Here is a 25,404-nt window from a genome sequence, read left to right on the forward strand (position 1 = left end):
CAATCCAAATAAACTGTATAACATCTCATTGTCTAAAATAATTCATAATGGTATGTTGAAGTGCAGCATCTGTTATTCCTTTTGAACTAATTGTACATGCAGACAGATATAAATTCATGTACTAAGTCAATCTTATTCTAAGACCATATTTACAATTATTTTTCATATGCATGAGGATTTCTGTTGTATAAAGAAAACACCAAATCCTTCTTAAAAGAATAACTTAATTTCCTCTGCAGTTTTAATAAAAAATAAAATTGCACAACAAATAAAATAATGAAACATCTAATGGCATTTTTACATAGTTATTCCTACATAACTCTCAATGTAAAAAACTCCAACCAACCAACCAACCAAAAAAAAACCCCACAACGAAACCTCAAAACTTTAAAAGAAAAGGTGTCAAATATTTACTGCTCATAATTAACATAAATGGATTACAGGAATATGTGCAGCAGTTACCATTCTATCTAAGAAAACCACATTCATACTCTGGAACACATCCAGGTCTTCCTGGATTGTTACCATATAGATGCAGGCAAGATTCATCAGGGAACTTTGTTTAAAAATGTTACTAGGCTAGGCACTGTCATGTAAATTATGGCATTATTATCAGTGGTGGCATGCATGCCAAGAGTAATTAAAATACCCACACATGCCCCCCTCAGTTCCCCCCAAGAAAACCAAACAAACCCAAACAACAACAAATCCAGCAAAACGTTTCAAGTCCCATAGAAATTATGAAAAAAGACCCAGCATATTTCCCAGCTTTCCAAGGAATAGAATGCTACCCAGATGTTCTCATTTCAAATTAATATCATACTGTGGAATGATTGATTGAGAATTACCTATGGACTTATGGCAATGGAACTGCAGCTTTTTACAAGAAGAAAATGGAAACCAAAATTATTTTCTCATACAACTTGATTTTTTCATTTGTAGACATTGTTATATGGGGCTGGTGGGGAGGAGGAGGAAAGTAAAAAGAAATGTCTGTTTTGCTATAAGTTGTTCCTTAGGGTGTTATGTCATGCAGGTCTCTGAGAGAACATTATGATAGGCTTCAAGTAGGTGTAAAGCCTTATGTATACAGTTTCTTTTGTGCCAAATGAATATACTTTGTTTGAAAATCTTTCAAGTCACCTCAGTTTACTATCTTAGTAGAAAGCTGACCAAAAAAAAAGAGATATTTTTAAAATAAACAAGTCTTTCTGAAGACATCCCTTATTAATATACTTTTTTTCAAACAGTTTTTAATTCACTGCATAACCACACATACTACCTGCAGGACATCTGCCAGTCAAAAATCCACTCTACTTTAAAACTGCAATATTAGTTCTTGCATTATTTATGAGGTTTATAGAAGATGTTCTCACTGAATTGTGATATGTGTTGTTATTCAGCTCTCTCAGTTACACCTGGAATACAAAATAACTATTAACTATTTATAGTTTTGAAAAGTTTCCTTTTTAACAGCTTCTTGGCAGTAATATTTGGGACAGGGAATTCTTTCTGCAAGTTTAATTTCAATCAATCTCTCAGATTCTCCTGTTCATATTTTAAGCAAACACTCCCAACACCCCCCCCCAAAAAAAAAAAAAAACAACAACCAAACAAAAAAACAACAGGGTAAAAACAAGCCTCTATTAAAAAATGAAATTCAATTTACTTTGTGTGACCATAATTTCATTTGCAAAACCAAAGTAACAATACTTTTGTTTCTTTGCTTAGTCTGAAATTCAGATTTAGATAGATACATCACAGTTCACTTCATTAGATTATGTTAGGAGATTTTAATCTCATGCAATATAGAAAAGAATATTTTTCAAGATGGGTACTTCAAAGGTGGACCTTACACATGATGTCATATAACAAAGTCAGGCTGACAACATGCATCATCCACTTGTAAATCAACAATGTGCATATACAAGATAACTTCATTCTTGAAAGTATATGTTAAGCAAAATCTAAAAAAAAATGAATTTACATAACTTATGTTGACTTCATTACATAGACTGTAAATATTCAATAGGGCATTTTGTAGAGTTCTAGCTGAAAGACTGTAGGAAAACAAGCTCATTAGTGGTATCCATACTTATGAATAAAAATGGATAGTGTATGACAGTGTCAGTAATTAACATCAATATAAATTGATACGGTCACACATGTATTAATGTACATATCTCAAATACTAGAGACAGCAGAAGTTTTAGATACACTTAATCCATCAGTTATGGACTGGAAATGTAAGCATCCAATTGTCATTCAGTGAGGCACCAATGGAAAGGGAGCACATTATACATTTCTGTAAGATGAAGATAAGTGCATAAGCCATAGTGATGGAGATAAGCTTCTTTGATTTCTGGAGGGCTTTCTTTCAGTACAAAAAAGGTATTGAGAAGCAGTTTGCAGAAGGATAAAGCTTAATTAGATAAAAGAGCAGAAAAATAACCCAAGCTTGATGCAATTTATAACTTCAATAAATTCTGAAGTACTTTTAAAATGGAAAATCTCATTTCACAAGTGATGAGCACTTCTGTACTGCACAATATTTCCCTTTTATTTAAATAATGCCATTTTGATTAACACACTTGTTTTCATAACATGAGCAAAAATTACGATCGTTAATTACTCTGAAGTTACAAGGTAATTAATGTATCCATGTTATGCACAAACTCACAGAAAAAAAATGCTGAAAAATTTATTAGTTTAAATATTTGAATTAAGAAGAGTAGGTGTGAATATTCCGTTTCCTGTTACCTTGCAGAAATATGGTATGCCTGTAATATGTTTTCCTATTAAGTATTACGGTCATATTTTGCATCCAATTCTACCCTCAACTCACTACAGAAGAAATTAACCTTGTCATTGCAGGATCAGGGCTTGAAAATGTCTGCCTGCAGTTGGGGCCCTAAGCCATTAATCTTAGTAAGATTTACTAGAATTAGCTATCTAAGTGCCTTCTCTGATGTGTGGTAAGGATGCATGTCATGTCTACTCTGAGCAAAGAAGTACGGCACAAAGATTCAGGTTACAAGACACAGTGCTAGGCCAGATTGAAATGGCAAGAGTGAAATTAAGATGGAAATGAGGTCAAGTACCATAATTGATCCATTGGTTTATTGAAAAAAGACAATTATTATACAAAAGGGAAATTATTGTAATAAAAGGAATAGCGAAAAGAAGCAAGAATTCGGGGTGCAGAGAGAGTGTCACCACCATGGATCTGTCAGTGTCCTGGGATCTGTAGTCATAATCGGAAGTGGTGGGAGTCTTTCAGGGTCTGCAGTTAGTATCAGAGCAGAGTGCCCCCAAGAGTCTGTAGGTCTGTAGTAGTCATCAGAGGCAGGTGTCCTCGTGGAGGTGTCCTTCTGGAGTTGTATCCTTGAAGGTAAGCCTTTGGAGTTGTCCTGGTGGGATTGCCCTCATGCCTTTTTCCTCCTTTTATAATGAATTGGGGGGAGTACCTCTGTTCTTAATGTCACATATTGCACATTCTTGGTGGACCAGTTTCTCTGATCTTGCAGACAGCTCTTCAACTGGACATATCTGCAACAATTATTGGAATAATGGACAGCAATACTTCACACCAGTCCTTGAGATAATGGGAAGAATATTCCAATCCATCTCTGAGGTAATGGTAGGTGGAATCCCGTCTCAGCTTCTCGTACCAATCTTTGAGACAACGGACAGTGGAGTCTGCTTTCAGATCAGTCTCTCACACTCATCTAGCTGACCTATCACAGCACTGAATAAAAATTAGCAAGTCCTTCCTGTACTCTGTGGGATAAAGAAGAGCAAACTTTGACAAAAAGTGCAAAAACGTCACATACACATATAGAGGGATGTATTTTGGGAGACTATACAGTCCTGCCTCTTCTGGGAAAGGAGTGAGACACAACTGCTTATCCTGTAAGTCATCCCTCCTGTGCTCTAGGACATGAGGACATCCTACCTTGCTGAGAAGGGATTAAAAGCAATACTTTATGTGGAAGACGAGGAGGAGAAGGACCTCGATCAACAGAGAAAAATCCATGTGTCACAGATAGCTCATCATAGGAATCTCAAACAAACCACAGACCAATTGTAGCATTGTTTTTAAAGGCAATGATGTATGAAAACATCTCCAGTGTTTATTTAAATGACTGGTTGTACTTATTTCATACATTAAAAGCATTTAATTTGAGATGATTACTGTGACAGCCAAGCCTAAACTCATTGGAGTGTATTACATTTTGTTGAAAAGACAAAATTATGAAGTAGAACATATTTGCCGCCAAAGATTTAAGAATGTCAGACTATTGGACTAGCAAAAGCCACTGGCTATACAAATTGACGCAGTCTGCTGAAGTGCTAAACTGCTTCTGACAACATCTGCTCCTTCTGCATCTGAGTAGATTGAACCAATGACTAGTTTGCTCAAATCTGAGAAACGAAATGGAAATGAAATAGAAGGAATGTGATTTGTGGACTATGCATACAGACTAAGAATGTAATAATGATATATATTGGTCTTAAGATCTTAGAGGATAAAATAACCAGAACTGTTAAGTTCACTTGTGTCGTGGTTTAAACCCATTCAGGTAACTTGTTCACTCACTCCCAGTGAGTGGTGCCGAGCTGAAAACAATCGAGGTCCGTGTCCGTCTCCCCCCCCCCAGAGGAACGGGGAGGAGGATTGAGAGAGTGCAACTCCTACGGGTTGAGACAGTCCAGCAACAAATCACCACCGCTACTATCAGCTAAAACAATGATAAGGGAAAATAACAAGGGGAGAGAATACGATACCATCGGCCAAGAAAGCGAGTTCCACCCGGAAGCCCCTGTCCTTCCGGGTAACTCCCAGTTACCCCCCCACCCCGGGCATGACGTGCTGTGGTATGGAATACCTCCCCGGCTAGCCCGGGTGAGGCGCCCCATCTCTGCTTCCTCACGGCTTCCCCTCCTCCCTGGCAGAGCATGAGCCTCACAGAGTCCTTGGTCAGGGTAAACATCACTTAGCAACAACCGAAAACATCGGTTTCACCAACACTGTTCCCAGGCTGGAAGTCAAAACACAGCACTGCACCAGCTACCACAAAGGAAAAACATGACTGCTACTGCTGAACCCAGGACATTATCCACCCCTTATTCCATACCATTCACGTCGTGCTCAGATCCCACATTTTCAATACACCATCGCTCTCCCATATATATACATCCATATACATACAGACCAAGAGGAAAAAATCATTTTCTTAGTGCATGGACCAATCCCTATAATGCTGCCGAGTCCATTCAGCCCATGATGTTCAAAGTTCATTCTCTGTTGGGATGATGGCTGGAGGGAAGTCAGGGCCAGTCGCTGGTGACCTGGAGACATCTGGTTGATGGGCTATAAAAGCATTACACAGCAGGCAACAGCATACAATTGAGTTCACTGGCTGTTTTCCCCTAAAATCAAATCCCCTTGAGGTATACATCGGACTTCCCCATCTTCCCGCATTACCCACCAAGTATATCCAGGTCCCTGAGCAAAAGCAATCCCACGAGTGGGTTTGCCTTTACCTGAAGCAGGAATAACCCAGACTGTCTTCCCCAGCAAATTCTTCATATGCACCACGGGAACTTTGTCCCCCTATACAATATGTAAAAGTTCTGACTGGGCTGGGCCGGCCCTGTTGGTAGATCCTCTGGTGTTGACCAACCAGGTGGCCTTTGGTAAGTGTGTATCCCAATGCTTGAAAGTTCCCCCACACATTGCTCTCAGTGTAGTTTTTAACAGCCCATTGTACCGTTCGATTTTCCCAGAGGCTGGTGCATGGTAGGGGATGTGATATACCCACTCAATGCCATGCTCTTTGGCCCAAATATCTATAAGGTTATTCCGGAAATGAGTCCCATTGTCTGACCCAATTCTCTCTGGGGTGCCGTGTCGCCACAAAATCTGTTTCTCAAGGCCCAGGATGGTGTTCCGGGCAGTGGCATGGGGCACAGCATATGTTTCCAGCCAGCCGGTGGTTGCTTCCACCATGGTAAGCACATGGCGCTTGCCTTGGCGGGTTGGTGGCAGTGTGATATAGTCAATCTGCCAGGCCTCCCCATATTTATACTTCAACCATCGTCCTCCATACCAAAGAGGCTTTAACCGCTTGGCTTGTTTAATTGCAGCACATGTTTCACACTCATGAATAACCTGGGCAATAGTGTCCATTGTTAAGTCCACCCCTCGGTCACGGGCCCATCTATATGCTGCATCTCTGCCCTGATGGCCTGAAGTGTCATGGGCCCACTGGGCCAAAAATAATTCACATTTATGTTGCCAATCTAAGTCCATCTGAGCCACTTCAATCTTAGCCGCTTTATCCACTTGTTGGTTGTTCTGGTGTTCCTCAGTGGCCCGACTCTTGGGTACATGGGCATCTACATGACGTACCTTCACCACCAGGTTCTGCACCCTGGCAGCAATATCTTTCCACAGTGCAGCAGCCCACGTTGGGCGCCAAAAAGAACTGTCGTGGTTTAAACCCAGTCAGGTAACTTGTTCACTCACTCCCAGTGAGTGGTGCCGAGCTGACAACAATCAAGGTCCGTGTCCGTCTCCCCCCCGCCCCGCACCGGGGCTCTCCCCTTCCCCGCTCCCGGAGGAACGGGGAGGAGGATCGAGAGAGTGCAACTCCTACGGGTTGAGACAAGAACAGTCCAGCAACAAATCACCACCGCTACTATCAGCTAAAACAATGATAAGGGAAAATAACAAGGGAAGAGAATACGATACCACCGGCCAAGAAAGCGAGTTCCACACTGGAAGCCCCTGTCCTTCCGGGTAACTCCCAGTTACCCCCCCACCCCGGGCATGACGTGCTGTGGCATGGAATACCTCCCTGCCTAGCCCGGGTCAGGTGCCCCATCTCTGCTTCCTCACGGCTTCCCCTCCTCCCTGGCAGAGCATGAGCCTCACAGAGTCCTTGGTCAGGGTAAACATCACTTAGCAACAACCGAAAACATCGGCTTCACCAACACTGTTCTCAAGCTAGAAGTCAAAACACAGCACTGCACCAGTTAACACAAAGGAAAAACATGACTGCTACTGCTGAACCCAGGACAACTTGCTAACTACATGCATGATATTTTTTCCTAAGTAATCTGTTACATGTTCTGTATGCTCTGGTAATTTATTTTTGCTGTGTCCTGTACATCTATTAAGGTTTTATTTTAAGTTATTGTTGCTTCATTAATTAAAAAGAAAAAAATCCAGTTTTCTAAATACAGGCCTTCTTAAACTATACTCTAGTACAGACTACAGATACTTTCTGGCATGAGCCATCAAGACAGCTTTGCAGTCAGGCATAACAAACCAAAAGAGGGGATATCCATCTTAGACTAAAAGATCCTGACCCTTGTGCCCTGTATTATTCTGTTGAATATATATATATTATTATTTATCATTCTGTATGCATAGTGGAAATAGAAATTATATAAAGTTTTGATGCAAATTCTGTCTTAATGTTTTCTTGTGATTTTTATTCAAATAAATAAATGAAATTACATTAAAGACAAAGGTAAGAACTGTGAGTCATCCTCATGCTCAGTAGTTCTGATACCTGGTCTACTATGTTGAATCAGGGATAAATGTCCTTGATGTGGAGGTCATTGTGACTAGTCATCCAGCCTATTCCCTCTTTGTATGATTGTCTGTAGTCAGTGAGCCCTTGAAGCCAAGCAGTGTAGGTTAGTGTGACTGATTGCTGGCTTTTTCTGAGAAATGGAATTTCTCTGACATACATAGAAATGAACTACGTAGAAACACCTATGGCTACGGAAATGGATTAATACAGACCCATACACATGGATCCAGGGTGTTAAGGCCTGTCATGGATGTGATATCCAATATGCCTCAAAACTCAACACTGTCTTATTTATGATGAGTTTGGACATAGAGTTAAACAAAATTTTGACTGCAATCACACTTAAAATATAGTTTACCTGTTCAGGAAAATATGCAATTCTTTGCTTCTGCATTTTAAAGATTAATTACTTGTCTTTCACTATGGAAATTGTGAAATTTTCAATATTTTATATCCCATTCGTTGTCTAAAAATAATGTAAGGAAGACTGAAAACCAGCTATATTTCTAACAGTTTTTTTAATCCTGAAAGACAAAAATCTGCCCCTCAAACATACTTCTCCTTGCATATTTCAAGAACTTCTTATGCATTTACTCTTCATTCTTTTCTTATCTTAGTTTAAAAAATATTATTCCCCCACCCCCGTTTTACAAAATGTTTTTTGTTCTTAATACTGAAAACTCACAACTGATATAATTCTTTAAGAACCCAGCAAAGATGCCACTGAATAACAGTGAGTGGGCAAAATCGATTTCAAGAGTTTATAAAAAATCCCAGCATTTCAAGATTTTTACAAGAAGTCTTTGGGTATTATTCCATTTTTTCTGAAGTCTTGGCAGTTTTTCTAGCCATATTACTGAGAATCCGAAATTTTCTTCAAAGTTTAAGAAAAAGCTAGTGGGGGTGGGAAAGGGGGGGGGAGGATATAAAACCTGTTTAGAGGAGTAGAATAATCATAGTGCAAATGTAACTATAATAATAATAACTAAGAAAACCACTAGAGATAATGTGTGCAAAGAAAATGGCTCTGAATATTAATAGAAGTAAATAGATTTTTGTCCCCAAGTCTTTTTAATAGGCATAAGTTACTGGTTGGAGCTGTATGGCTTCTAAGAAATGAAGTTAGTAATTACTGAAATGTGAATTAGCTGATGAATTTCTAACTGCGGTATTAGGAAAGGGCTGAAAGTTCTATATTCCAGAAAAAAGCATAAATTTCACAGGAAGAAATAAAGAACATGGAGTTGAAATGAAAATCAAATCAGAATGAATGGTCTCACCCTCTGACAGCTGCCAAAATGCCCAAGCTAAATGGAGCTTTAATCTGAAGTGAGCAGACAAAAAAAAAAAGAGAAAAAAAAAAAAAAAAAGGGCTACTGTTAGTAGCATATCCAAAAACTTATTGAAAACCGGAAAAATAATGTAAGAAGAGGAAGTTAAATGTTGTCACAGTATGCAGAAAGTGATTTAATGTGGCTGCAGTAAAATCGTCTCAGAAGACCAATAACCTTCACTGCAGTATACTGAATATAAACTTGAATCAGGTACACTGAATATAAACTTGAATCAGGTACAGCCTGAAAAACGCCAGGAGAGATTTGACATTAATTAAGGGTACTTAGCCTTGATCTTTGACAAAGAAGTACAGTAAACTGAGGGTAGTAAAAAGTTTATTTTGTTTAGATAACAAAAAGAATTAGCAAGATAAAAGCTATGAATATATTTGAGCATCTTACTTTTAGAGAAAGTTTTGCTGTGATAGAGCCCCAAAGGCCGGTAAATAAAGTTGATTTGTGAAAGGGTCAATAAAAGAGAAATACACTACATTTGGGAAGGTGAAGAATTACAATTAATCAGAGTACTATGATAAGGAGTAGTTGGAAATGGAAAAAACTTGCAATGAAAATGTAGGAAATGTGCAGTGTTCTGACTTAGGAATTTGTGCTAGTGCAGTGAAATCTGGTTGTTTTTCCCTTTTCCAAAGAAGTGAAATATTCATTCAACAGTATACTTAGAAGCAATGTGTATGTGTGCGTATCATGTACTCCTTTTTTAACAAAGGTTTTGTTTTTTTTCTCTATGAAATAGTGGGTTTATTGCGGTGCAATACCACTGATACTTAACAGGTATCCAGGTTTGAATACTAACGATGTTTTCACTCTAAAGCTGAAGAAGTATATAGCAATATATATGATCATAGCAATGCTACTGCTTTATTTTTCATGTTATATATTCTATTTAATGATATTATATATTTGATATAATTTTCTTTTTGTTTCATGGTGACTGTAATTCTGACTATCTGCTTAAAAGGAGACAGATATTAACTGTGACATACATTTTGAAGACCACTAGTAGACTTTGCTTTTTTTTCCAGTTATTTGTATTGTATTTAGAGATGCTGAGCCTCTCACTATCCACATCTGCTTTCAATTCACAAGCAGTTGGTGTAAGTTATGCATCATCAGCATTGTGTTTGCTTGCTACTGTCTATCTGGGAAGCTATTAGATGAAGTAATAGAACCAGAAAATAGGTACACTCCCTCTTTAGATTTCCAGCAGGGATTTTCTTTTTGTAACTTCTGCAAATTACACCATTAAATTGCATATGTTGGCCTGTTGGGTAACCATAATTAAATAAATAAGGAAAAGTGCCCATAAACTTAATGAACTTGCTAACTTACCAAAGCTGTCAGTGAAATAAAGCAGCTGACTATAGTACTTCCCAGTTTCATTTCTTTTTCACTTCAACCAGCTCAAAAACTGAAAGGCTGTGTGGAAGTACAGTATATCATGATAATTACATTTAGTGACATGTGCACACTACATGTACATACAAGCTCTCTTTAGCTCAATACCCTTCCTTCTTCAAAGCTATGAGTTGAAAATTATCAGAGTAATTTCAATGAACTGTTGCAAAGAAAAAAGGTAAGTTTCCTCATTAGAAAAAAAGTGATCAAATACTAAAAATAGGCTAAATTAGTAACGTATTAATTTGCCAATGTATTTCTTTCAAGATTTTATTTTGTCCTGTCCTGGGTTCAGCAGTAGCAGTCATTTTTAATCCTTCTTAGTAGCTGATGCAGTGCTGTGGTTTTGACTTTTGGCCTGGGAACAGTGCTGATAACACCAATGTTCTTAGTTACTGATCAAATGTTTGGTCTGGCCAAGGACTTTGTGAGCCTCATGCTCTGCCAGGGAGGAGGGGAAGCCGGGAGGAAGCAGAGACAGAACACCTGACCCAAACTGACCAAAGAAGTATTCCATACCACAGCACATCATGCCCAGGATGTAACTGAGATTTACCTGGAAGGGCTAGGACTGGGGGTTGGATGAGGTATCAGATGTTGCTTGGTCAGGCTGGGGCAGGGACAGTTATTGGTCAGCAGGTGGTGCTTGGCTATTCAAGTAGAATTAATTGTCAATGAAATTAATATATTTTGTATATCAAATTCTTGGTTTTCTTTCACATAACTTTGTGTTAGCTTATTAAAACCTTCAAACACATCATTTTGAAGGACCCAGAACATGTATTAACAATGAATAATATATTAATCATAGTAGTATTATTGTTTTCATGTATTGTTTTTGAAAGCCTTACTACATGACATTTTCATTTTAGAGTGAAGTACAGATAATATACCTTAAATCAAAATAGTTCTGAATTATTGAGTTTAGTGAAGTTTAACACTCGATATTGAATAGATAATGCAAAAAAAAAAAAAAGTGCAATTTCATAAAATTAAAAAGGCTTTCCAAATGTTAGTTTTGTTTGTATTTGCTTTTGGTTTTGTAGTTTGGGGGTTTTGTTTGTTTGTGGGGTTTTTTTTTCAAGACTACTTTTTATGAGGTCATTTACAGACATAATCATGAGTAAATGTGACTTCTTTTATAGCTAAGGCAAATGAAGCATTTCTTCAATTAGAAACTATCAAAAATGTACTGTGGTAGCCTACTGAGAATGGAATTGCTTTTCTTCACAGCTTCACACCCACACCTCTTTAGAAGCTCAAGGCTGTAGATGAGTGCTACAAGTACGTCCTACTCTTCAAGTATTTTCAGCCACTGCGTACTTCAAATAACTTACCTGATGCGTAGTTTGGGATATTTCAGAAATATGTATGTCCTAGCTTTGCACAAGGTGTCAACCTTAGTTTTGCTAAATAAAGTTTTACTGAAAAATGTAATTAAATATAGAGCTATATGTAGACAAAACTAATTATTTTTACTCCATATATAGGAGGAAGAAAGCTTTCAAATGGTTTGTCATGGTCCAGCAGTAATCCCCTGTGTGGTTGTCATGGTTTAAACCCAGTCAGGCAAATCGTTCACTCACTCCCCCCCCCCCCCCCCCCCGCCCCTTCTTTCCCTTCCCCTACTCCCAGAGGGATGGAGAGGAGAATCAAAAGAATGCAACTCCCACGGGCTGAGATAAGAACAGTTTAGTAACTAAGGTATAACACAAACCACTACTGCTACCACCAATGATAATAATGATAAAGGAAACAACAAGGGAAGAGAATACATCACCTCATCACCAGCCAACTGATAACTCCCCCCCCCCCCCCCCCCAGCCCGACCAAGCACTGACCAATACCTCCTCCAACCCTGCAGTCTCCCAGCCCTTCCGGCTAACTCCCAGTTACCTCCTGGATATGACGTGCTGTGGTATGGAATACCTCTTTGGCTAGCTTGGGTCAGGTGTCCTGTCTCTGCTTCCTCTTGGCTTCCCCTCCTCCCTAGCAGAGCATGAGGCCAAAACATTGTTATCAGCTCTGTTCCCGAGCTGAAAAACACTGCACAGCACTGCACCAGCTACCAAGAAGGATAAAAATGACTGCTACTGCTGAACCCAGGACAGTATCCACCCCTTATTCCATACCATTCACGTCATGCTCAGATCCCCCATTTTCAATATACGATCACTCTTATCTCATGTATATACATCTATATACATACACACACACACACACACTGTCCTGGGTTCAGCAGTAGCAGTCATGTTTTTTTTTTTTCTTTGTGTTAACTGGTGCAGTGCTGTGTTTTGACTTCTAGTTTGAGAACAGGGTTGGTGAAGTCGATGTTGTCGGTTGTTGCTAAGTGATGTTTACCCTGACCAAGGACTCTGTGAGGCTCATGCTCTGCCAGGGAGGAGGGGAAGCTCTGAGGAAGCAGAGACGGGGCGCCTGACCTGGGCTAGCCAGGGAGGTATTCCATACCACAGCACGTCATGCCCGGGGTGGGGGGTAACTGGGAGTTACCCGGAAGGACAGGGGCTTCCGGGTGGAACTCGTTTTCTTGGCCGGTGGTATCGTATTCTCTTCCCTTGTTATTTTCCCTTATCATTGTTTTAGCTGATAGTAGCGGTGGTGATTTGTTGCTGGACTGTTCTTGTCTCAACCCGTAGGAGTTGCACTCTCTCAATCCTCCTCCCCGTTCCTCCGGGAGCGGGGAAGGGGAGAGCCCCGGTGCAGGGGGGGGGGAGACGGACACGGACCTTGATTGTTGTCAGCTCGGCACCACTCACTGGGAGTGAGTGAACAAGTTACCTGACTGGGTTTAAACCACGACAGTTCTTTTTTTGGCGCCCAACGTGGGGCCCGAAGGGGTTGAGATAAGAACAGATCTGACTGGATTGATAGTCACTCGTCACAATGCTGATTTATTGGCTCTCAAGGTTTTTCCTCTTGATCTCACAGTTTCAGTATACCATATCTTACGTCCATCCGGTATTGGCTGTATTAGTGTTTTTCAAGTGTGGGGCTTGGGCTAAGGTTTTTATCCCATTGTACTTTATGGTAATGACTTGTAATACAATAGAATCATTGATCATGAAACTGATCTGGTTTATGTTCCCAGTGTGGTCACCACCTTTATACTTTGGGAGGTATATGATGGAGGTGCTTAGCAATTACACATCTTTTTTCTCCTTCTCAGGTGCTCAACCTGTGAAGGAGACATCCTTTTACCCTCCTAGTCGTCCCCCCAGACCATTTACATTTGAGAGTTTTGAATTTTTTGAATGGCCTTTTAATGCTGTTGAGACTTGTTTGCTGATGGTGATGGGAATCACCATGCTAACACGCATACAGAGTGTGTTTTGCCCACTACTGATTTCAAGAGTTAAGCAGATTCAGGTTTGGGTCTTGTCTGGGGTCAAAAGACGATGTAGGAGGACTGAGAGATTTTCCCTGAGGCTGGACAGCCATGAGTGGCAGGGTGTGTGGGATAGTATGGGCAAGTATCTAGGTCAGTGGGCCCCTCCAGTATTTTGGAATTTCACTACCGAACAACTGCAAAATCCAGAAGAATTAGTAAAACACTTAAATGAGGTGTGTGGTCATTCTGGCCATACCAGAGATGGACAAATCACGGCAACGTGCTGGGGCTTGGCCTATGCTTACAGGGCCTTGTTCAACACTATCCAGCACCTTCAAAAGGAAAAGAATATCGGCGGATTTGAGGGCAAAGCGACAGTCGCTACTCAAACTTTGGCTGCAATGAACTGCGCAGCTACCCCAGTGGCAAGTACAGCAGCTGCTCAAACTTCAACTGCAACAGACAGCGCGGTTACCCCAGCTCCAAGCACGGTAGCTACACCACCCCCAGCAACAAGTACAGTCGCTACTCAAACCACAGTGATAATCACTGCAGCCAAACCAGAGGACCAATTCGTACCAATATCAGTTGCCCCTGTACGCAAGAGAACAAGCAAAAAGGAGGCAAAAAGGGTGAAGCGAGATGAAGAACCAATGAATTCACCACCCGGTCCAGAATCTGATCAGGAGTCATCCTCACATGACGAAGAAGAAGAAGAAGAGGTAACTTCTCGACCTCGGACCTCAACCGAGCTGCGGAATATGCGAAAAGATTTTACCCGTCAACCAGGGGAGCACATCATCACCTGGTTACTCCGATGCTGGGACAATGGGGCCGATGGTCACGAACTAGAAGGTACAGAAGCCAAGCAGCTGGGATCACTTGCTAGAGAAGGGGGGATTGACAAAGCAATTGCAAGAGAGAAAACGTCCCTCAGCCTTTGGAGGAGGCTCTTGGCAGCTGTGAAAGAAAGATTTCCGTACAAGGACGATGTTACGAGTCGTTCGGCCAAGTGGACTACTATAGACAAAGGCATCCAGTCTCTGAGGGAATCAGCCATCGTAGAGATGCTCTATCACATCAAGCCGAATAACGGGGATACACCCATAGATCCAGATGAAGTTGAATGTACACGACCCATGTGGCGAAAACTTACACGGAATGCACCGTCATCATATGCCCATTCATTGGCAACAGTGACCTGGAATGACATAGTACCACTAACAGTGGATGAAATGGTTCATAGACTCCGAGAGTTCGAAGACAATCTCACTCCTTCCATCATCTCAGCTGTGAAAAAACTGTCCCAGGACCTCGACAAATTGAGGGACGATGTATCTGATTTATCCAGCTCCTCACAAGTACCAACACACGTCTCAGCTATTAACAAAAGGCGTCCTATTGTTCAAGAGAGGAGATACAGAAGGTATACGCCACGGGGTACCCTATGGTTTTACCTGCTGGATCACGGAGAAGACATGACAAAGTGGGATGGAAAACCTACTTCAGCTTTGGAGGAACGGGTGAGTGAACTGAAGAGGGGAGCAAGGGCCAAGACTGATCGTCCCATGAGAGCTACGGCTTCAGTCTCTGGTGAGCAGTTTCCCAGATGGAGTGGAAGAGCTGATTTTACTCCAGCTCCTGTGATAACGAAGAATAATCCCTTTCAACACGACTTAAGTGTCCAATGCTGTGACGACCATTAGAGGGGCCCTGCCTCCAGCCAGGTGGAGGTAGGGGACAATCGGATTTACTGGACTGTGTGGATCAGATGGCCTGTCACATCAGTCCCACAGAAGTATAAGGCTCTAGTAGATACCGGTGCACAGTGTACCCTGATGCCATCAAGCTGTCAAGGGGTGGAACCCATCTATATTTCTGGAGTAACAGGAGGATCCCAAGAGTTGACTGTGCTGGAGGCTGAAATCAGCCTGACTGGGAGGGAGTGGCAAAAGCACCCTATTGTGACTGGTCCAGAGGCTCCATGCATCCTCGGCATAGACTACCTCAAGAGAGGGTACTTCAAAGACCCAAAAGGGTACCGTTGGGCTTTTGGTATTGCTGCTTTGGAGACTGAGGAAATTGAGCAGCTGTCCACCTTGCCTGGTCTCTCAGAGGATGCTTCTGTTGTGGGGTTGCTGAAAGTTGAAGAACAACAAGTGCCAATTGCGACCACAACAGTGCACCGGCGGCAATATCGCACCAACCGAGACTCCCTGATTCCCATCCATCAGCTGATCCGTAGACTGGAGAGTCAGGGGGTGATCAGCAGGACCCGCTCACCCTTCAATAGCCCCATATGGCCAGTGCGAAAGTCTAATGGAGAATGGAGACTAACAGTAGACTATCGTGGCCTGAATGAAGTCACACCACCATTGAGTGCTGCCGTACCGGACATGCTAGAACTTCAGTATGAACTAGAGTCAAAGGCAGCCAAGTGGTATGCCACGATTGATATTGCCAATGCATTTTTCTCCATTCCTTTGGCAGCAGAGTGCAGGCCACAGTTTGCTTTTACTTGGAGGGGTGTCCAGTTCACTTGGAACCGACTGCCCCAGGGGTGGAAACACAGCCCTACCATTTGCCACGGACTGATCCAGACTGCACTGGAACAGGGGCAAGCTCCAGAACACCTGCAATACATTGATGACATTATTGTGTGGGGCGATACAGCGGAAGAAGTCTTTGAGAAAGGGAGGAAAATAATCCAAATCCTGCTGAAAGCCGGTTTTGCCATAAAACGAAGTAAGGTCAAGGGACCTGCACAGGAGATTCAATTTTTGGGAATAAAATGGCAAGATGGACGTAGACAGATCCCCACAGATGTGATCAACAAGATAACAGCAATGTCTCCACCAACTAATAAGAAAGAAACGCAAGCTTTCTTGGGTGCAGTGGGGTTCTGGAGAATGCACATCCCAAATTACAGTTCGATTGTAAGCCCTCTCTATCATGTGACCCGGAAGAAGAATGATTTTAAATGGGGCCCTGAGCAACAACAAGCCTTTGAGCAAATTAAACGTGAGATAGTTCATGCAGTAGCCCTTGGAGCAGTCCGGACCGGGCCAGATGTAAAAAATGTGCTGTACACTGCAGCTGGGGAGAACGGTCCTACCTGGAGCCTCTGGCAGAAAGCTCCAGGGGAGACTCGAGGTCGACCCCTCGGCTTTTGGAGTCGGGGATACAAAGGATCTGAGGCCAGCTATACCCCAACTGAGAAAGAGATACTGGCAGCCTATGAAGGGGTTCGAGCTGCTTCGGAAGTGATTGGCACTGAAGCACAGCTCCTCCTGGCACCCCGGCTGCCCGTGCTGGGCTGGATGTTCAAAGGCAGGGTCTCCTCTACACATCATGCAACTGATTCTACATGGAGTAAATGGGCTGCACTAATTACACAACGAACTCGAATAGGAAATCCCAGTCGTCCAGGCATTCTAGAAGTCATCATGGACTGGCCAGAGGGCAAAGATTTCGGAATGGCACCAGAGGAGGAGATGGTGCGTGCTGAAGAGGCCCCACCATATAATAAACTGTCAGAAAGTGAAAAGCAGTATGCCTTGTTTACTGATGGCTCTTGCCGTATTGTGGGAAAGCATCGGAGATGGAAGGCAGCTGTATGGAGTCCTGGACGACAAGTTGCAGAAACTGCTGAAGGAGAGGGTGAATCGAGTCAATTTGCCGAGGTGAAAGCCATCCAGCTGGCCCTGGACATTGCTGAACGAGAAAAGTGGCCAGTACTTTATCTCTATACTGACTCATGGATGGTGGCAAATGCCCTGTGGGGGTGGTTGAAGCAATGGAAGCAGAGCAACTGGCAACGCAGAGGTAAACCCATCTGGGCTGCTGCACTGTGGAAAGATATTGCTGCCCGGGTGCAGAACCTGGTGGTGAAGGTACGTCATGTAGATGCCCATGTACCCAAGAGTCGGGCCACTGAGGAACACCAGAACAACCAACAAGTGGATAAAGCGGCTAAGATTGAAGTGGCTCAGATGGACTTAGATTGGCAACATAAAGGTGAATTATTTTTGGCCCGGTGGGCCCATGACACTTCAGGCCATCAGGGCAGAGATGCAACATATAGATGGGCCCGTGACCGAGGGGTGGACTTAACAATGGACACTATTGCCCAGGTTATTCATGAGTGTGAAACATGTGCTGCAATTAAACAAGCCAAGCGGTTAAAGCCTCTTTAGTATGGAGGACGATGGTTGAAGTATAAATATGGGGAGGCCTGGCAGATTGACTATATCACACTGCCACCAACCCGCCAAGGCAAGCGCCATGTGCTTACCATGGTGGAAGCAACCACCGGCTGGCTGGAAACATACGCTGTGCCCCATGCCACTGCCCGGAACACCATCCTGGGCCTTGAGAAACAGATTTTGTGGCGACACGGCACCCCAGAGAGAATTGGGTCAGACAATGGGACTCATTTCCGGAATAACCTTATAGATATTTGGGCCAAAGAGCATGGCATTGAGTGGGTATATCACATCCCCTACCATGCACCAGCCTCTGGGAAAATCGAACGGTACAATGGGCTGTTAAAAACTACACTGAGAGCGATGGGTGGGGGAACTTTCAAGCATTGGGATACACATTTACCAAAGGCCACCTGGTTGGTCAACACCAGAGGATCTGCCAACAGGGCTGGCCCAGCCCAGTCAGAACTTTTACATATTGTATAGGGGGACAAAGTTCCCGTGGTGCATATGAAGAATTTGCTGGGGAAGACAGTCTGGGTTATTCCTGCTTCAGGTAAAGGCAAACCCACTCGTGGGATTGCTTTTGCTCAGGGACCTGGATATACTTGGTGGGTAATGCGGGAAGATGGGGAAGTCCGATGTATACCTCAAGGGGATTTGATTTTAGGGGAAAACAGCCAGTGAACTCAATTGTATGCCGTTGCCTGCTGTGTAATGCTTTTATAGCCCATCAACTAGATGTCTCCAGGTCACCAGCGACTGGCCCTGACTTCCCTCCAGCCATCATCCCAACAGAGAATGAACTTGGAACATCATGGGCTGAATGGACTCGGCAGCATTATAGGGATTGGTCCATGCACTAAGAAAATGATTTTTTCCTCTTGGTCTGTATGTATATGGATGTATATATGTGGGAGAGCGATGGTGTATTGAAAATGTGGGATCTGAGCACGACGTGAATGGTATGGAATAAGGGGTGGATAATGTCCTGGGTTCAGCAGTAGCAGTCATGTTTTTTTTTTTTTTCTTTGTGTTAACTGGTGCAGTGTTGTGTTTTGACTTCTAGTTTGAGAACAGGGTTGGTGTAGCCGATGTTGTCGGTTGTTGCTAAGTGATGTTTACCCTGACCAAGGACTCTGTGAGGCTCATGCTCTGCCAGGGAGGACGGGAAGCTGTGAGGAAGCAGAGACGGGGCGTCTGACCCAGGCTAGCCGGGGAGGTATTCCATACCACAGCACGTCATGCCCGGGGTGGGGGGTAACTGGGAGTTACCCGGAAGGACAGGGGCTTCCGGGTGGAACTCGCTTTCTTGGCCGGTGGTATCGTATTCTCTTCCCTTGTTATTTTCCCTTATCATTGTTTTAGCTGATAGTAGCGGTGGTGATTTGTTGCTGGACTGTTCTTGTCTCAACCCGTAGGAGTTGCACTCTCTCGATCCTCCTCCCCGTTCCTCCGGGAGCGGGGAAGGGGAGAGCCCCGGTGCGGGGGGGGGGGAGACGGACACGGACCTTGATTGTTGTCAGCTCGGCACCACTCACTGGGAGTGAGTGAACAAGTTACCTGACTGGGTTTAAACCACGACACACACACACACACACACACTCACACACAGATGTCATTACTTAGTGCATGTACCAATCTCTGTAAAGCTGATGAGTCCATCCAGTCCACGATGTCGAACTCCACCTCTTTTAACAGTCTTTCAGAGCAGGAGAGTCTGTGTGCAGTGTTCACACTTGTGAATAACCTGGGCAATAGTGTCCATTGTTAAGTCCACCCCTTGATCATGAGTCCATCTCTATGCTGCATCTCTGCCCTGATCGCCTGAAGTGCCATGGGCCCACCAGGTTCAAAATAATTCACCCTCCCCTTCAGCAGTTTCTGCAGCTTGTTGCTGGGGACTCCATACAGCTGCCTTCCATCTCCAATGCTTCCAAAGCACTGGAGGGGACCAGTAGACTAGATACTTGCCCGTATTGTCCCACACACTCTGCCACTTGTGACTGTCCAGCCTCAGGGAAAATCTCTTGGTCCTCCTATATTGTCATCTAACCCTAGGTAAGACCCAAACATGACTCTGCTTAACTTTCAAGATCAGATGAAATGGTCATTGGTAAAACGTACTCTTTATGTGTGCCAACATGCTGATCCCCATCACAATCAGCAGCCAGGTCTCAAGGGTCCCCAAAGGACATTCAAAACCTTCAGAACTCTCAAATGATGCTGCTGTACTTGTCACTGGGGCTGGTATAGCTGCTGTCCTTGGAGCTGGAGTAACCACGCTGTCTGCTGCGGTTGGAGTTCGAGTAGCTGCTGTTCTTGTCGCTGGGGTGTATGGGAAGGTCCCCCTCATATGCTGACCACATGAGGAAGGGAAAAATGATGTGTAATTGTTAAACACTTCTATTACATACTTCCCAAAGTATAGAGGTGGTGACCACACTGGGAACGCAAGCCAGACCAGTTTCATGATCAATGAGTCTATTGTATTACAAGTTATTACCATAAAGTACAGTGAAATAAGAACCTTAGCCCAAGGCCCCAGCAGATAAACACTAGCACAGCAAATACTGGCTGTTAGTAAGGTATGACATGCTGAAACTCCAAGATCAAGAGCAACAACTTTGAGAGACAATAAATCAGCATTGTGACGAGTGACTATTAATCCAAAACAATGAATGCTTATCACAAATCCAATTAGACACACTCCAGTCAGATCTCCCGTTATCTCTACCCTTCCCAGGCTGAAAGACAAAAACACAGCACTGCACCAGCTACTAAGAAGGAGAAAAATGACTGCTACTTCTGAACCCAGGACATCCCCTTTGAAAGGTGGGCATTATAGCTGTTCACTATGTGGTTGTGCTCGAGTCAGCTCCTCCATCTCTTCCTCTCTATGCCTTTATGTAAATGGTTTCATCTTCTTAGTTGATGTATATTATTCATCTTAATAAAAGAAATATATTTCAAAGACAGAAAAATCAATTATAGGTGAAAAGTATTTAAAAAAATTACAAGATACTTAACAATAAAGTGTTTTATGTTCTTTTGCCAGGCTCATACTGGCAGTTGGAGTCATTAAGACACAGTAAGACATAGTAAGATAAATTTAGTGTCAAGAAACAAATTACAGTAAGGGACCAAAATCTCACTGATACTCTCATAGAAGAATGGCATAGGGAAGCTTTCAAAAATGTTCATACATAACCAATAGTTAAGTTTTTATAGAGTTACTTTCAAATGCTCAAGGCCAAATCAAACTACCCTATTATAATCCCTCTGTATTTTCTCACATGTGGTTACTTTTCCATATTAAACAGTTGTTGCAGAAAAAGAGAAGACAATACTAACAACAGTTTCAGAATACAGTTGTGATACTTTTGGCTTTCTCTCCTTTCCTCACACAATTTCTGGACATAGTAAGAGCATGTAAGAACATTTCTAGCAGAGACAAAGGACCATGCCTGATACTAGTGTATTAATTACAGATGTAATCACAGATGCCAGCTGAGAAACACAGTACTAAGTCTATCAGTTGAGTCCAGAGACCACTAAGTCACCAGCTAGGGGATTTCAGGTCTTTGAACCCAAGGAGACAACGGTATTAATACCCCTTTGAGCTTCCAATTAGCTCAAGTATGCTGTTATAATCAGAAGACAACCCAAAAAAATGAAAGGAAGGAAAGTTTTTCTTTTCAATCAGAACAGTCCTTTCAATATCAAAATAAGAAGTTGGAACCCAAAGATGGATAATGTTCAAAAGATGCCATAAATACTCCAGTTCATATAGCTGTATTTTTATATTTCATGGAAGCTCATCTGTTGAGGATTGAGATCCTTCTGTTTTCCTACTGATTCAGAGAATTACAAATGGAAAACTTCAAAAGTATTGAAGAGAGGGAAGCAACTAAGATCTCTGATTCTCCTAACAGTTCAGGAAATGCATAGCATAGGCATTTTAAAAATTATTGCCAAGTAGAACATTGTGAATTACTGTTATACAGAATAAATCTATCTGCTATAAAAGTAATCAAATCTGAAATTTGGATTATTCTTCTGAGCATAATTATTCTATTGAATCATAAATCAAGTAAAGAATAATTGATTTAGTATTAAAGTCGTATTCTTTTAAAAAAACCCACATCAGTTGCTGTAAAAAAAAAATGAACAACTAAAGAAAGACAGGAAATAATTACCTTAGAACATCCCTCAAAACAAATTATATTCATAAAGATGGATCTCATCATCGTGTCAGAAATGTGTTAGGGTAAAGAAGAGGCTTTGGGAGCTTGAAACAATACTAAATCAGCCATCTTAAGTACATTTTTGTCTTAAGATTTTTGTTTGATTATAATTGAGAATACTCAAGTAGGCAGCTGTCCACAAAACTATTTTCCCTTCTATACCAGGAAAACAGACAATAACTCATATTTCAACCAAATTCTAGAAATAGAAATACTTTCTCAGCAGAAAAAAGAAAAAGATGAAAAAGGGAAGGGAAGGGAAGGGAAGGGAAAAGGGAAGGAAAAGGAAAGGAAAAGGAAGGGAAAAGGAAAGGAAAAGGAAGGGAAAAGGAAAGGAAAGGGAAAGGGAAAGGGAAGGAAAGGAAAGGAAAGGAAAGGAAAGGAAAGGAAAGGAAAGGAAAGGAAAGGAAAGGAAAGGGAAAGGGTACCTATAAAATGGATTTGGTCTGTCACATGGGATACTAGAAAATGTCATCGCCTATATTAGTAAGTTTGGTATTTCTTATTGCTCCAAAAGTGAATATGCCTCTGTTGCACACAGTGGACAGGACTGGGTTACCTTAAGGTGTCCTAGTTCACATTTAAATGTTTTATTTCTTCTTGCAAAATAACAGTGTCTTGTCCCAAACTGCAGAAACTTTTCTACACTTTCAACACATATGTGAAAGGAGAATAGCCAATTATTTTTTTCTTATGCGTAACATAGAATATACATATGTATATACATATGTATAAGGTACACACATATATATACATACATATGTATACACACATATGTATAGTAGCAGATAAGATTTATTTTAATTAACCAAACAGTCCTAACTTTCTTTTTTTTTCCCACAAGCTCCAGCCTACAAAAGGCACATTTAGAATTTTTTACCAACAATAGCTGCCGATAACAAGAACACAAACCTCTAAGTTTAAGTTGAAAGTGCAATTTGGAAACATTCCCATTGTTGGCTGTAGTAAGACTTTTCAGGACTTTTAAGGTATACTACTTGTACCTGATTTCTTAATTTTTGCATTTAGACAGAAACTCAGATTGAAGACACAAGATGCTCACACAATCCAAGAAACCATTCTGAGCACCACTTCATATTGTATCTTCATGTTAACACATCTTTGAACCTCTTTTTGTGATCGTCTCTGAATACTAGGGCTCAGAAAAGCTACAGGAAAAAATCTGTCTTCAGAGTCTCATCTATCTTGAGATGTCTGTAGCAAAACATCATCTATCAGCTTTAGTTCATCCATTTAACAACTGTGATTTTTTTTTTTAACTAATTCTAGGAAATTAGATGATTCAGGGTTTGTTTTTTTAAAGGAACATTGTTTCAGGCAATATTCCTATCCTATTTTGATGATAATAGTGTCTGTTTAGACAGGCTTTTTGTTCTGTAACAACTGCTACAAATGTTGAACGTTTGATTCTTTTTGTCTTCATCCTAGTTGAACGAGACATGTTGTATTTGTATTTTGTATCAGAAGAATTCCAGTCTTTGTGGCATTTTCCTGCATTATGTTAACACCAACCAGATCTCAGAGTTTATATTTGTTTTATTTTATAGAGCACAATGATGTAGATTTTCTGCAATTCTTTTCTAGTATGAAACAATCCAGTCAATTATTACCTCAGAAATCCAATTCTTCCCATTTGTAGTGACTAGTAATAAAGAGATAAACTACTTTCTTAAAATAAATTGACTTTTAAAAAAATGTAATAAATTATTAGTGAGTCTATTTTCCAAATACTGTTTTTGCAATACTGAGGGAATGTATCAAAACCACTCTCCCTGCCACTTCAATAACAAGCATAAGAGAATTATACATGCAAGACATTTCTTGGGTAGACAGCTTTATTCGAAGCCTATCATCAAGTATTGCTAAAATCATGAATTTCATAATTACAAGAAAATAATTATTCGAACAATTTAGTCATAGAAGTCTCAGAAAACTCAGGGGACTTAAACACATACTTGATAAAGTTCCTCAGTGTTCTGCTGACAGAGTTTTTAAGATATGATTCAAGACCAGCTTCTTTCAAACTTCAGCAGGTTGTTAGGAAAGCCTTTAAGAAATATGAAAACTTCCCCAACCTATACTGGAACCTGGGGTTGTTCCTGCCCAGATGCAGGACTCTACACTTTCCCTTGTTATATTTCATCAAGTTACTCCCTGCCCAACTCTCCAGCCTATCCAGGTCTCGCTGGATGGCAGCACAGCCTTCTGGTGTGTCAGCCACTCCTCCCAGCTTAGTGTCATCAGCAAACTTGCTGATAGTACACTCAATTCCCTCATCTAAATCATTGATGAATATATTAAATAATACCGGTCCCAGTACTGACCCTTGAGGCACTCCACTAGTTACAGGCCTCCAACTAGACTCAGCCCCATAGACTACAACTCTCTGGCTTCTCTCCTTCAGCCAGTTCGCAGTCCACCTCACTACCTGATCATCCAGTCCACACTTCCTCATTTTAGCCGTGAGGATGCTGTGGGAGACTGTGTCAAATGCTTTGCTGAAGTCAAGGTAGACCACATCCACCGCTCTGCCATCATCCATCCACTGTGTTATTTCCTCATAAAAGGCTAAGAGATTGGTCAAACATGATTTCCCCCTGGTGAAGCCATGTTGACTGCCCCTCATAACCTTCTTATCCTTGATATGCCTTAAGATGGTACCAAGGATAAGGTGTTCCATCACTTTCCCAGGGATGGAGGTGAGGCTGACCGGCCTATAGTTACCCGGGTCCTCCTTCTTGCCCTTTTTGAAGACTGGAGTGACATTTGCTTTCCTCCAGTCCTCAGGCACCTCTCCCGTTTCCCAAGACTTGGTAAAGATGATGGAGAGTGGTCTAGCAATGACTTCCGCCAGTTCCCTCAGCACCCGCGGGTGCATCCCATCTGGACCCATGGATTTATGGATGTCCAGATTGCTCAACTGGTCTCTAACCCATTCCTCATCGACTAAGGCAAACCGCTCCGTCGACCTGACTTCATCTAAGGTCTCAGGGGTACAGGGCTCTTCAGGACTGCCCGCAGCAGAGTAGACAGAGACAAAGAAGGCATTCAGTAACTCTGCCATCTCTTTATCTTCTGTCACCAGGGCACCCATCCCGTTCATCAGTGGGCCTACATTGCCTCTGGTGTTAGTTTTGTCTGCCATGTATTTAAAAAAGCTCTTTTTGCTGTCCTTGACCCTTCTTGCCAGGTTTAATTCTAAGGATGCCTTAGTCCTCCTAGCTG

The sequence above is a fragment of the Pezoporus flaviventris genome, unplaced genomic scaffold (assembly GCF_033815535.1).
Source record: "Pezoporus flaviventris isolate CSIRO_AGI_PZ_B2104156 unplaced genomic scaffold, CSIRO_AGI_Pfla_v1 ptg000031l, whole genome shotgun sequence".
In the NCBI taxonomy this organism is placed as follows: domain Eukaryota; kingdom Metazoa; phylum Chordata; class Aves; order Psittaciformes; family Psittacidae; genus Pezoporus; species Pezoporus flaviventris.